Consider the following 13,759-nt stretch of genomic DNA (forward strand, 5'->3'; position numbering starts at 1 on the left):
TGTTTGCATATAACACCCAGCGCTCATTGCAATACGTTCCCTCCTTAATACCCATCACCAGGCTCACCCATCCCCCCAGTTAATTCTCTTTAGGATGTGAACTAATTCATTTAGAACACATGGGCAAAACCCTTTCTACTTGGTTATTGAGTATGACCAGTGATGGTGGAACTGTTGGATTCCTTTTTTAATCTGGTTCTTATGTTGCTGAACATGCCTTTCTGCCATGTCAGTTTGTGCAGTTTTTGCTTGTCATATTTAAATTGTTCTTTTATATACTCTTTATTAAGCAGGAGGTATGTGTGTGTGTGTTTTACTGAAACATTTTGTATAGAGTGCTTACTGTGTGCCAGGCTTTGTTCTAATGTAGGCATTGGAGATACAGTTGTGAACTACACAGACAGAAATCACTGCTTTTCTTTTTCTTTTTCTTTTTTTAAGATTTTATTTATTTATTTATTTGACAGACAGAGATTGCAAGTAGGCAGAGAGGCAGGCGGGGGTGTTGGGAGCAGGCTACATGCTGAGCAGAGACCTGATGGGGGGCTCGATCCCAGGACCCCGGAATCATGACCCGAGCCGAAGGCTAAGGCTTCAACCTACTGAGCCACCCAGGCGCTTTTCTTTTTTTTTTAGTAGAGCTAATTTCTACTGAGGAAAACCAACATATATATATATATATATATATATATATATATATATATATATATATAAAAATATGTAAGAGAGTAAATTCTAAGGAGAAGAAGATGAAGGAAGAGGTAGGAGACAATGTTCATATTTTAAACTGTTTTTTTAAATTGTATGGCCAGGGAAGGAAGTCTCTTTTGAATTTGACTTTTTATTAAGGAGATGAAAAACCTGGGAAAAGTAAGAGATCTATAGGTAAGAGATCTATCTATACTGTGTATATATACACACACACATATGTATGCCTTATATGCCTATTGGAAAGGTAATCCATATGTATGTGAATTATGTATGTGTATATATATGTAATCCATACATGTAAATATTAACTTTGTACTTACTAAATTCATTCTCATATGTATCTTTCATTCTGTATTTGTGTACTGCATTTTAACGTTTTTTCTTTTTAGTCTCATGAATTCATGACCTTTTGTAATCTTAACATATTTCAGTTAATTATAATGTATATATTGTGGTGCTCAGTTGTCAGAATGAGCCACCGGGGATCAATTCAGACTGCTCTGACATCTTTGCAAGCATCCTTACTTTCTGACAATAATAGAATGTTCCAGACCCATCCTCAGTGTTTTTTGCCCAAATCATGAAGTTAGCTACCATGCAAGGAATTTAGGGAGGGAGAAAACAGGCACATGTATTCAAAAAGGGATATGAAATCAGAAATAGAATTTTCCCTCTTAAGAATGGAAATAATTTTTCTCAAAGATCTTGCTAGCCAGACTTGGGGTTCTAAGAAAGAGTCTAAGTAAGATTGGGTTGTCCATATACACTGTGTTTTTTTGTTTTCTATCATTTCTGTTGCTCAGGAGGAAAAAGATAGCTCAACTCTGTGGTAGAGCTTACTTCGATAAGTATATATTAAGCTCACCCTAATAAGAACTATATGTTAATTATTGTTTATAAAATGAAGTTGTTTCAGGATTTTTGAAACACTGTTTTAATAAGTTTAAAGTGGCCATTTGAAAGTTAATAATTTAAAATTGCCTCAACTGATGTAAATGAGTCAAAAGGAAATGTCACTAAGCTTCTCTAGATGCCTTATGATTGCACTTGTTCTCTTCTGGCTACAGAAGGTTTTCTTTTTAAAAGTTTTTCCAATCTCTCTTCCTGAGAAAACAATACAAAGCTTTGTGTGAAATATAAAAAAATTTCCCACAGAGTTCTATGCCCTTTTAGTAGTTACTATATTTGGATGCTAGGACTTTACATGAATTTTGGGCAAAATTCCTGCCATTTATGGTTGGGCTCCTTTTAGAGACAGCTGGGGAAAATGTTTCCTTTTTTGAATATGATTTCACATTGATTTCAAGTTCCTACTTAGCATATTAATTTGCTGTACCCTACTAAGATTTTCTTCTTTGTCCACAAAACTCAAGACAGACAATGGGTTATGTAGTGGAGAAAAGCAGATTCTTTGAAGCCATGAGGTGAGGATACTTTAGTGACTGAGAAATGACTCATCTTCCTGGCCAGCTAGCTTTCTTTCCTTCTTTTCTTTTCTTTCTTTCTTTTTTGAGGATTTTTTTTTTTTTTTATTTGACACAGAGTGGGAGAGACAGCGAGAGAGGGAACTCAAATTGGGAGTGGGAGAGGGAGAAGCAGGTTTCTTGCCGAGCTTGGAGTCAGATTGGGGTTCGATCCCAGGACCCTGGGATCATGACCTGAGCCGGAGGCAGACACTTAATGACAGCCACCCAAGCCCCGCTCCCCCAAGAAAGCCATTTGCATGGTAATTCATCACATATTCTAACCAGAAAAAGTAGTGAAAGTATCTGCTATTTTGATTATTGGCACAAGTAGAGGTGTTGGAGTCAGACAATCATATGGATGGCAGCTCTTTTAGGAGAAACTGAGAAGTGATTATACTTCTTTTTAGTTTAGTTTAGTTATCTATAAAACTGAAGTAATAGTTCCAGCCTTTTGTTTTTATAAAGAATATTTGAAAGAATGTAATATATGTAACATTTAACATGACATTGATTAATCATAAATCAAGCCGGAATTTGAATTGCACGCCCCAAGCCAGCTGTTCATGTAAGACAGAATTGTAAATCCTGCCCCTGTGAATCTGCAACGTCAGAGTCTCAGAGGCCGTCTGGCTATTTGAGGTTGTTTGGACTCTGTCTTCTATTAAGACAGAGTCCAGGAAGTTCTGGCTCTTGGTTTTTTAAATCTCCATTTATATTTTTGGACTTCAATTCATATACATTATCAAAACTGTTTAGTACAACACTCATTTCTTGGTTTATTTTTTCCCAAATAATCCCCAATTCCTACTCTCCCCCATAGGCATGCACACGTATTCATCCTTAAATATATAGATATCCCTTATAAAATCAGTCATATGTTGTATGTTTGAAATTTATATCAATGGTATTATGCTATGAAAGTGTCATTTTTTCTTACTCAGCTCTCTCTTCTTTTGTGTTCCTTTTAAAGTTTTTTTATTTTAATTCCAGTATAGTTACCAGACAGTACCATATTGGTTTCAGTTGTCCAATACAGTGATTCAGCAATTCTGTACATGGCTCAGTGCTCATCATGATGAGTATACTCTTTAAGGCCATCGCCTATTTCACTCATTCCTTGCCCCTCACCTCCCCTCTGGTAATCATCAATTTGTTCTCCATAGTTAAGAGTCTGTCTCTTGGGTGCCTGGGTGGCTCAGTGGGTTGGGCCGCTGCCTTTGGCTCAGGTCATGATCTTAGGGTCCTGGGATCGAGTCCCACCTGGGTGGCTCAGTTGCTAAGTATCTGCCTTTGGCTCAGGTCATGATCTCAGGGTCCTGGGATTGAACCCCGCATTGGGCTCTCTGCTCAGCAGGAAACCTGCTTCTCCCTCTCCCTCTCCCATTCCCCTTGCTTGTGTTCTTTCTGTCTAATAAATAAACTTTTTTTAAAAAGAGTCTTTCTCTTGGTTTGTCTTTCTATTTTTCTTTTGCTCATTTGTTTTGTTTCTTAATTTCCACATATGAGTGAAATCATGGTATTTATCTTTCTCTGACATATTTCACTTAGCATTATACTCCCTAGCTCTATTCATGTTGTTGCAAGTGGCAATGTTTCTTTTTTTTTTTAATGGCTGAATGATATTCCATTGTGTGTGTATATTCATCTCTCAGTGGACACTTGGACTGCTTCCATATTTTGGTTATTGTAAATAATGCTGCAATAAACATAGGGGTGCATGTATCCCTTTAAATTAGTGTTTTTGGGGGCATCTGGGTGGCTCAGTGGGTTAAGCCTCTGCCTTCAGCACAGGTCATGATCTCAGGGTCCTGGGATTGAGCCCTGCATCGAGTTCTCTGCTCAGCGGGGAGCCTGCTTCCCCCTCTCTCTCTGCCTACTTGTGATCTCTCTCTCTGTCTGTCAAATAAAAAAATCTTTTTAAAAAGATTTTATAGGGGGCGCCTGGGTGGCTCAGTGGGTTAAGCCACTGCCTTCGGCTCAGGTCATCATCTCAGGGTCCTGGGATCGAGTCCCGCGTCGGGCTCTCTGCTCAGCAGGGAGCCTGCTTCCCTTCCTCTCTCTCTGCCTGCCTCTCCATCTACTTGTGATTTCTCTCTGTCAAATAAATAAATAAAATCTTAAAAAAAAAGATTTTATAAATTAGTGTTTGTGTATTTGGGGGGTAAATACCTATTAGTGTGATTTCTGGATCATAAGGAAGGTAGTTTTACCATATTTTCCGCAGTGGCTGCACCAGTTTACATTCCCACTGAGTACAGGCAGGTTCCTTTTTCTCCACATCTGCCAACGTTTGTTATTTTTTGTTATTTTAGCCATTCTGACAGGTGTGAGGTGATGTCTCATTGTAGTTTTGATGTGCATTTCCCTTCTGATGAGTAACGTTGAGTATCTTTTCATGTGTCTGTTTTCAGTGTCTTCCTCTGCATATCTTTTGAGAAATGTCTGTTCATGTCTTCTGCCCTTTTTTTTTAAAAAATATTTTATTCTTCTGCCCATTTTTTGATTGGACTATTTGCCTTTTGGGTGTTCAGTTTTATTAGTTCTTTGTATATTTTGAATGCTAACCGTTTATCAGATATTCATTTGCAAATATCTTTTTCTGGTCTTTCTTTTTTTTTTTTAACTTTAAGTAGGCACCATGCCCAGTGTGGGGCTTGAACTCATGGCCCTGAGATCAGGAGTCACATACTCTACCAACTGAGGCAGCCAGGCATCCCTCATATTCCCCCACTTAGTAGGTTGCCTTTTAGTTTTGTTGATTTCCCCCCCACCACCACCGTGGAGAAGCTTTTTATTTTGATGTAGTCCCAATAGTTTATCTTTGCTTCTATTTTCCTTGCCTCAGGAGACCCATCTAGAAAAATGCTTTGGCTGGGGCACCTGGGTGGCTCAGTCATTAAGCATCTGCCTTCAGCTTGGGTCATGATCCCAGGGTCCTGAGATTGAGCCCCGCATCAGGCTCCCTGCCTGCTTCTCCCTCTCTCTCTCACCCTGCTGTGTTCCCTCTCTCACTGTGTCTCTCTGTCAAATAAATAAATAAAATCTTTTTAAAAAATACTATGGCTGATGTCAGGGAAATTACTGCCTGTGCTCTCTTAGAGGATTTTTATTGTTTCAGTTTCAAGTCTTGCATTTCGGTCTTGAATCCATCTTGAGTTTATTTTTGTGTAAGGTATAAGAAGAAGGTCCAGTTTCATTCTTTTGCATTAGCTGGTCAGTTTTACCAGCACCATTTATTGAAGAGACTTTTATCCCTTGCATATCATATTCTTGCTTCCTTTGTTGAAGATTGGCCATGTAATTGTGGGTTTATTTCTTCATTTTCTATTCTGTTCTATTGATTTGTGTCATGTTTTTATGACAGTACCATACTGTTATGGTTACTACAGATTTGTAATATAACTTGGAGTTTGGAATTGCGGTACTTCCTGCTTTGTTCTTTTTCAGGATTGCTTTGGCTCTTTGGGATCTTTTGTGGCGTCATACACATTTATGGATTGTTTGTTCTAGCTCTGTGAAAAAGGCTGTGGTATTTTGACAGGGATTGCATTAAATCTGTAGATCGCCTTGGGTAGTGTATACCCAAGGCAATCTTGTTTTAACAATATCGTTTTAACAATATTTGTTCTTCCAGTCCATGAGCATGGAGTGTCTTTCTATTCCTTTGTGTCATCTTCAGTTTCTTTCCTCAGTGTTTTATTGTTTTCAGAGTATAGGTCTTTCTTTTACTTCTTTGATTAAGTTTATTCCTAGCTATTTTATGATTTTTGGTGCACTTGTTAATGGGATTGTTTTCTTAATTTCTCTTTCTGTTGCTTCATTATTAGCATATAGAAATGCAGCAGATTTCTTTCTTTCTTTCTTTCTTTCTTTCTTTCTTTCTTTCTTTCTTTCTTTCCTTTCTTTCTTTCTTTCTAGATTTCTTTGTTTGAGAGAGAATGTGGCGGGAGGGGCAGAAGGAGAGAAACCAAGCAGATCCTGTGCTGAGCACAGAGCCCTATCCAGGACTTAATTTCATGACCCTGAGATCATGACCTGAGCTAAAATGAAAAGTCAGATGCTCAACCTACTTCGCCATCCAGGCGCCCCAGAAATGTAACAGATTTCTATACATTGATTTTGTATCCTGCAACTTTACTGAATTCATTTTTCAGTTCTAGTAGGTTTTCTTTGGTAGGCTTATTAGGATTTCCTATATGTAGTATCTTATTATCCGAAAATAGTGAAAGTTTTACTTCTTCCTTACCAACTTGGATGCATTTTATTCCTTTTTGTTGTATGATTGCTGTGGCTAGGACTTCCAGTACTATGTTCAATAAAAGTGGTGAGAGAGGATATCCTTGTCTTGCTCTTGACCTTAGGAGGAAGGCTCTCAGTTTTTCCCCCATTGAGTATGATGTTCACCATCATACTTTTCATATAAGGCCTTTATTATGTTGAGGTACCTAAACCTACTTTGTTGTGAGGGGTTTTATCATAAATGGATGTTGTACTTTGTCAAAGGCTTTTTCTGTATCTGTTGAAATGATCTTATTTTTTTTAATCCTTCTTACTGATGTAAGGTTTCATATCATGTTGCTTGATTTGCAAGTATTAAACCATTCTTGTGTCTACGGCCATACCACCCTGAACGCGCCTGATCTCATCTGATCTCGGAAGCTAAGCAGGGTCAGGCCTGGTTAGTACTTTAATGGGAAACCATCCTTGTATCCTGGGACTAAATCCCACTTAATTGTGGCAAATGACGTTTTTGATGTGTTGTTGGATTCAGTGTGCTGGTATTTTGTTAAGAATTTTTTCATCTATATTCATCAAGATATTGGCCTGTAGTGCTCTTTTTTTGTGGTGTCTTTATCTGGTTTTGGTATCAGAGTAATGTTGGCCTCATAGAATGAATTTGAAAGGTTTCCTTTCTCTTTTCTTTTGGAATATTTTGAGACTACATATTAACTGTTTTTAAAATGTTTGGTAGAATTCACCTGTGAACCCAGCTGGTTCTAGACTTCTATTTGTTGGAAGTTTTTTTTATTACTGAGTCAATTTCTTTGCTGGTAATCGATTCGTTCAAAATTTCAGTTTCTTCCTGCTTCAGTTTTGGTAGGTTATATGTTTCTGGGACTTCACCCATTTCTTTTGGTTGCCCACTTTGTTGGTACATAGTTTTTCACAATCTTATAATTGCTTGTATTTCTGTGGTGCGGGTTATTATTTCTTCTCTTTCATTAATGATTTTATTTTCATCCTCTCATTGTGTGTTTGGTTTTTGGTTTCTGGTTTTTGGTTTTTTTTTTTGATGAGTCTGGCTAGAGGTTTATCAATTTAATTGATCTTTTCAAAGAACCAGCTTCTAGTTTCAGTGATCTGTTCTATTGTGTTTTTAAGTTTTAGACCATGTACTTCTGCTTTAATCTTTATTTTCTTCCTTCTGCTAGTTTGGGTTTTGTTCATTTCTAGGTTCTTTAGGTATAAGATTAGATTGTTTTGAGATTTTTCTTTCTTCTAGAGGTGGTTGCTATGAACTTCAACTTAGAACCACTTTTACTGAACTCCAAATATTTTGGACCATTGTATTTTCATTTTCATTTGTTTCCATGTAATTTTTTATTTCTTATTTGATTTCTACATTGACCCATTTATTGTTTAGTAGCATGTTATTTAGCTTCCATGTATTTGTGCTCTTTCCACATTTTTTCTTGTGGGTCATTTCTAGTTTCATAGCATTGCAGTCAGAGAGGTGCATGAGGGATGCCTGGGTGGCTCAGTCAGTTAAGCTGTTGCCTTCGGCTCAGGTCCTGATCTCAGGGTCCTGGGATTGAGCCTCTCATAGGGCTTCTTGCTGAGCAGGGAGCCTGCTTCTCCCTCTGCCTGCTCAGTCTGCCACTCCCCCTGCTGTGCTGACAAATAAATAAAATCTTTAAAAAAAAAAAAAAAAGATAAAAAGATGCATGGTGTGTGACTTCAATCTTTCTGAATTTTTTGAGAATGTTTTGTGGCCTAATACGTAATCTATTTCTGGAGAGTGTTCCATATGCATTGGAAAAGAATGTGTATTCTGCTGTTTTAGGATGGAATCTTCTGAATATATCTGTTAAATCCATCTGGTCCATTATGTCATTCAAAGTCACTATTTCCTTTTTGATTTTCTGTTTGGATGATCTGCTCATCTGTATAAGTGGGGTGTTAAAGTCCCTTACTATTATTATATTACTATCAATTATTTCCTTTATGTTTGTTATTGTTTTATGTATTTGGGAGCTCCCATGTTGGATTTATAAATATTTACAATTGTTATGTCTTCTTGTTGGATTGTCCCCTTTATGACTATATAGTGTCCTTGTCTCTTGTTGTGTATAGTCTTTGTTTTAAAGTCTATATTGTCTGATATAAGTAATGCTAACCTGGCTTTCTCTGGACATCCATTTACTCTGCATGGTTTTTAGATCCATCATGTTTCTCGGTGTGTGGTCATCTAATGCTATTCATCACTTCTAACACTTGCATAGTAACTAATAATATATACTTACTGTGTTTTATTTATTCTTTCCCCCCTGAAGTGATGGATACAACTCCTGGCTTTCACAAAGAACATCCTAGTATGTATCCCCTTGTAGACATGGACTAGATTAGAATACTTACCCTGGAATATTGCACCTGTTTTTTTGCAGTTTTATTAGGTACAACCAGATTACTTTCTAGAGTGGCTGCCTCTGTTTACATTCTCACCAACAGCACCTCTTTCTATGTGTTGGTAAACACTTGATATTATCTTCCTTGGATGTTTTTGGTTTGCATTGTTATTGTTGACTTCTGGTGAGCTGGAACATATCTCCATATACTTCTCAGTCATTTGGACTCCATCAAGTGGTTTTTTTCTTACCTTGTTTGTCTCCTATCAAATATGTCATCAAATCCATTCATAAAAGTTTGGTTAGAATTTACTTTTAGGGGTGCCTGGGTGGCTCAGTTGTTAAGCGTCTGCCTTTGGCTCAGGTCATGATCCTGGGACCCTGGGATGAAGTCCTGCATTGGGCTCCCTGCTCTGCAAGGAACCTGCTTCTCCCTCTCCCATTCCCCCTGCTTGTGTTCCCTCTCTTGCTGTGTATATCTCTGTCAAATAAATACAGTCTTTTAAAAAATTTACTTGCAAATCCATCTGGGCTCTAGGCGTTGTCTTCTGAGATGGTTTTATACCATTTCAAATTATTGAGTTTATTAAATTTTTGTTTCTTAAAAAAAATTTCTTTCTGTTTCTTATGCCAATTTTGGTATTTTTTAAAGAAATACGGTCATATACCTAGGTTGTCAAATTTGTTTGCAAATAGTCATTCATAAGATTCTTTTATTACTCTTCTAACTTCATTTGGTTTCTTACTCATTTTCTTATTTGTATCTTTGTACTTTTTGTCAGGCTTAACAAAGGTTGTTATAACTTATTGATCATGGATAAAAAAAAAAACCCAACATCCTATCTTTTGGTTTTGCTATCCTTTTATCTCTCATATCCTGTACTGATTACTGCCTTTTATGTTTTATGTTTAAATATGTTTAAAATATATTGCTTCTTTGGAATTGAGTGATTCAATGGAATTGAATGAACCTCCATTTTTATAACTGTTACAGGTATATTCAAAAAGTATATCCTTTCTGAGCTTTGGGGTGTATAAACTTCAAGTCTTTTAGGTCAAGCTATGAATCTATTGGATTTTTAAAATTATTTAGTTTTTAATATTTTATTTTATTAACATATAATGTATTATTCGTTTCAGAGGTACAGGTGTGTGATTCATCCGTCTTACACAATTCACAACGCTCACCATAGCACATACCCTCCCCAGTGTCCATCACCCAGCCACCCCATCCCTCCCACTCCTTCCACTCCAGCAATCCTCAGTTTGTTTCCTGAGATTGAGTCTCTTATGGTTTGTCTAATCTATTGGATGTTTATCAATCTGATAGCTGAAAAATGTTAACCAACTGTAGTTTTAATTTGTTTTTTTCTTATTGTAAGTTTGGGTTTCTTTTCTGTGAACTGTATCTTTTGCTCAATATTCATAAAAATCTTTATTTTTAAAAAAGGTTTTTTTTATTTATTTGAGAGAGAGAGTGAGCACGAGAGGAGAGAGGATCAGAGGGATAAGCAGACTTCCACCAAGCAGGGAGCGGGACTCGATCCTGGGACTCCAGGACCATGACCCGAATGAAGGCAGCTGCCCAACTAACCAAGCCACCCAAGCGCCCCTCTTTTGCTCAATACTCAATTTCAAAGTAACCTTTTACTTATATAATAAGGAAATCACCTATGATTCACAAATTTTTTAAATTTGTTTAGGGTCCTCTTTTGCCCTGCCAAGTGACTTTTGTTACCTAATTAACAAGTATTTTCTTTTAAACCTTCTGAGTTTTTAATTCATGTTTAAAAGGCCCTCTGCATCTTCAGATAATTTAAAAATGGTCCTATGATTTTTCCTATTACTTTTGTTTTCACTTTTTTACATTACAGGTTTTTTGTGTGTGTGCAAGAATCTAATCTTAACCATTATATTATATACTCCATTTCTCAGCATCATTTATGAATAATCCAACTTTTCCTACTTATTTGAAATGTCACCTTTAGCATATACCAAATTACCACATGTATTTGGGTACATTCATGTAATTCCTATTCTGTTGCATTAATTTGTCAAGTCTACCATCTCTATTTGTTTTGATATTGCTGGGTATAATTGTGAATTTGTCCATTTCTCTTTCTCTTTTTTTGTTCTAGCAGTTTTTGCTTTTTGTGTTTTGAAGCTCTTGCAGGAAATGCAAACATTTGGAATTGTTACATACTCTTTTTTTCTTCCTTAATTACATTGCTATCACTATCTATCTGTCATCTATCTATTATGACCAAATAGGGTTTGTTACAAGAATGCAAGCCTAGATCAATCAATATCTGGGAATTTGTCAACATTTAGCAATATAATTCATAATAATGGGAGTTCATAAACATAAAGTAAAAGAGAAACCCTACAGGATTATGTAAATAGGAACCAAAATTTTGATAAATTTGGTATCTCTTTCTAAAACACTAAAAAAATTTTTTTAAAAGGTAGGCTGCATGCCCAACATGGGCTTGAACTCATGACCCCAAGATCAAGAGTTACATGTTCCACTGACTGAGCCAGCCAGTCAGTGGATCAGGAGAAAGATAAACAATACACTTCCTTTTTAAAAAAAAAATATTTAAAAAAATTTTATTTATTTGACAGACAGGGATCACAAGTAGGCAGAGAGGCAGGCAGAGAGGAGGAAGCAGGCTCCCCACTGAGCCGAGAGCCTGATGCAGGGCTCGATCTCAGTACCCCGGGATCACGACCTGAGCCGAAGGCAGAGGCTTAACCCACTGAGCCACCCAGGTGTCCCCAGAGAGAGATTTTTAAAAAGGAAGTGTATTGGGGGCACCTGGGTGGCTCAATGGGTTAAAGCCTCTGCCTTCGGCTTGGGTCATGATCTCAGAGTCCTGGGATTGAGCCCTGCATCGGGCTCTCTGCTCAGCGGGGAGCCTGCTTCCCCGTTTCTCTCTGCCTGCCTCTCTGCCTACTTGTGATCTCTCTGTCCAGTAAATAAATAAAATCTTTTTAAAAAAATGTGTGTGTGTGTGTGGTTGTTTTTGTTTTGTTTTGTTTTGTTTTGTTTTTTCTGGAGGCATGGTTGACACTATTACATTAATTTAATGTGTACAACATAGTGATTCAAAAAGTTTATACATATTATGCTAAATTTGCTAGAAGTGTAGTTACCATCTGTCTCCATACATTACAGTGTCATTGACTATATTCCTTATGCTGTGTCTTTTTCCTTGGGATTTATTCATCCCTTGCTGGAAGCCTGTATATCTTACTCCCCTTTACCCATATTTCCTACCCCCCTCCCAACTGGTAACTATCAATTCTCTGTATGTAAGGGTCTGATTCTTATTTTTGCTTGTTTATTCATTTGTTGTTGTTGATTGTTATGTACTCTTAGTTGATCCTCTTATCATTATAAAAGAACCTTCTTTGTCCCTGAAAACATTTTTGTTCCCAAATCTATTTTGTCTGATATTAATATACCCACTTTAGCTTTCTTTTAATTTGTATTAGTATAGCGTATCTTTCCCCATCTTTTTACTTTTAATTTATTTGTGTCTTTCTATTTGTTTCTTTTTTTCAAGTAAGCTCTACACCCAAAATGGGGCTTGAACTTACACTCTTAAGGCCACAAATCATATAGGTTCCTCCCCCTTTTAAAAATTAACATATAATGTATTATTTGCCACAGTTGTACAGGTCTGTGAATCATCAGGCTTACACATTTCACAGCACTCACCATAACACATATCTTCCCCAATGTCCATAACCCAGCCACCCCATCCCTACCTCTCCACCTCCCAGCAGCCAGTCAGTTTGTTTTATGATATTAAGAGTCTCTTATTGTTTATCTTTCTCCTGATCCCACCTTCTTTCATTTTGTCCTTCCCTACCCACCTCAACCCCCCCCCCCACCGCACCCTGTCTCTCAAGAGAATCAAATACTTTACCAACTGAGCCAACCAGGCATCCCTGTGTCTTTCTGTTTAAACTGGGTTTCTCATAGGCAGCATATAATTGTTTTATATATATATATATATTTTTTTATTTCTTTTCAGCATAACTGTATTCATTGTTTTTGCACCACACCCAGGGCTCCATGCAATCCGTGCCCTCTTTAATACCCACCACCTGGTTCCCCCAACCTCCCCATATAATTGGTTTTTAAAAATTATTTTAAAAATTCAGTATGAAAATCCCTGCTGTTTAATTGGGGTGTTTAGACCATTCACATTTTAAGAATAATTTATTGAGGTGAAATTCACATAATATGAAACTAGCCAATTTTAAGTAAACATTTGGCAGCATTTTCTACATTCACAGTGTTGTGCAACCACCATTTCTCTCTAGGTCCAAAACATTTTCATCATTCCAAAGAAATTCCTTACACATTCAGCAGTTTCTCCCCATTCTCCTCTCCCTTCATAGCCTGTCAACCACTAAACTTTATCCTGTCTCTATTGATTTATCTATTTTGGATATTCCATATAGATGGAACCATACATTATATGATTTTTTGTATCTGGTTTCTTTAGTGTAATGGCTTGCAGGTACACTCATGTAAGCATTATCTGTACTTCATTCCTTTTTATGGTTGAATAATATTCCACTGTATGTAAATACCACATTTTGTTTATCTGTTAGTATGTTGGTGGAGATTTGGGATAGTTACACTTTTAGGCCATTGTGAATGGTGCTATTTAGAACATGCATACACTTCTTTTCAGTTCTTTGGGGGCATATGCTAGGAAAATTATTGAATCATATGATTATTTTGTGCTTAACTTTTTTTTTTTTTAAGATTATTTATTTATTTATTTGATAGAGAGAGATCACAAGTAGATGGAGAGGCAGGCAGAGAGAGAGAGAGAGGGAAGCAGGCTGCCTGCTGAGCAGAGAGCCCGATGTGGGACTCGATCCCAGGACCCTGAGATCATGACCTGAGCCGAAGGCAGCAGCTTAACCCACATG

The 13,759-nt window shown here is 37.1% G+C and overlaps 1 pseudogene; it reads left to right on the top strand.

Annotated features, from left to right (window-relative positions):
• The first annotated feature begins 6,785 nt into the window (after positions 1-6,785).
• LOC132006218 (5S ribosomal RNA) lies at positions 6,786-6,903 on the top strand (annotated as a pseudogene).
• The last annotated feature ends 6,856 nt before the right edge of the window (positions 6,904-13,759 follow it).

The sequence above is a fragment of the Mustela nigripes genome, chromosome 17 (assembly GCF_022355385.1).
Source record: "Mustela nigripes isolate SB6536 chromosome 17, MUSNIG.SB6536, whole genome shotgun sequence".
Taxonomy (NCBI): Eukaryota; Metazoa; Chordata; class Mammalia; order Carnivora; family Mustelidae; genus Mustela; species Mustela nigripes.